This window comes from Cinclus cinclus, unplaced genomic scaffold, assembly GCF_963662255.1.
Source record: "Cinclus cinclus unplaced genomic scaffold, bCinCin1.1 SCAFFOLD_40, whole genome shotgun sequence".
In the NCBI taxonomy this organism is placed as follows: Eukaryota; Metazoa; Chordata; class Aves; order Passeriformes; family Cinclidae; genus Cinclus; species Cinclus cinclus.
The window spans coordinates 1567975-1569604 of NW_026912243.1; positions in this window are offsets into that span (position 1 = coordinate 1567975).

Sequence of the window (1630 nt, forward strand, 5' to 3'; positions counted from 1 at the left end):
AGCCTGTTCCTTTGCCCTTGCCCAAGGGCAGAGTGCTGGTGAGGGCTGGAGTTGGAGGCTGTGTCTGCCCCGACAGCTGGTACCGTGGGGCTGCGGATGCTCCTGCCAGCGTGGGCTTGTCTGAGCCGGGCCTTGTGCCTCTTTCAGGTGTCCCTGCTGCAGTCACAGCTGGCCCGGGCCTGACAGCAGCGACAGAACTACACTGAGAGCTGCACAAGCACCAGGCAGGAGCTGCCAGACCTTCACCAGGAGCTCTCGCGCTCCTTTGCAGCTCTGCTCAAGGAGCCCAAAGCTGCTCTTGTGGAAGCAGAGACTTGAAGCTGCAGTGGTCTCTGAACCTTAACTTGGCACTGACATCCTTGGGCCATCAGCCCCTGCAGAGACACGGCCTGGAGAAGGCACGTGCTGCTCTTCCCTTCCCCGGAGGACTTGTGCCCTGCTCAGAAGCCAGTTCCTGTCAACTGGGGCACAGAAGTCCTCCCTAGGACACAGATGAGTGCTATCAGAGATGAGGGTAAAAACACCTGCCAAAGCTTTCCCAAGCAGACCCATTTGGTTCTTAAGGGTGTGCTCCTAGCAAGAAATCGTTGATATAAGCAGCAAGACTTTCCTTCTGCCTAGAAGACCTAGTGCTATATTTATTGCCAAACAGAGAGCAGAGAAACAAATGCACTCATGGCTCTTTCAGGATTCTAAATCTATTTTATGAGCCTGAACCACTGCAGCACTTGGCATTTCTCTGTAAGAATTTCAAAAGACTCTGAAATACCATTTTTTCTCCTCATGTGACTGTTCCAAACACAAAGCTTTATTTTCCATGAATATTTGTAAGCACCAAGAACCTTCTCAGGCTATTTTCTTACATCTCCCCTGTGTCAGGGAAGACAGAAGAATTCCTGTGATTCAGGAGCTAAGCACATCCCTAATGAGCATGTGGGTCTTGAGAGTGCTGAGCCTTAAAACTGATGCTGGACCAGCAACTTGGAACTCATGCTATGAGCCAGGTGCCTGCCCAGCTGCCCAGCACGGCTGTGGGGACACGGAGGAGGGAGGGCAGGTGCCAGGGCCAGCAGGGAGCTGGGTTGGGCGAGAGAGAGCCAGGGAGGTCCATTCCACCAGCCCCTGGAATGCTGGGCTTTGGACCATGGCAACCACCAACAAACCATGGAATGTTGGAGTGTTGGGGGTTGGATGCTGGCAACAATCAACTGCTCCTGGCTTATTGGGGTTTGGACCCTGGAGCTGTCAACAGCTCGTGACCGTTGGGGCTTGGACCTTGCAAAGGCCAACGGCACCTTGCTCGTGTGCTATTGACCCTGCAAAGGCCAACGACCTGTGGATATTGGGGTTCAGACCCTGCAAAGGCCAAGGGCCTTTGGGAACTTGGGTTTAGACCCTGCAAAGGCCGAGGGCCTTTGGAAATTGGGGTTGAAACCCTGCAAAGTCCAACTGCTTTGGACACTGGAATTTGGTCACTGTTGCCACCAAAGGGGCAGATGGAGACCCGGCGGGTGAGTGAAAAAGCCACTGCTCTCCTGTGCCAGGCCCAGCAGGGCCTTGGCTGGGCCTGGGCTGTGCCTCAGGGAATGGTTCCCTTTGGGAATAGGAAGGGATTAGCAGTTGGCTGTTC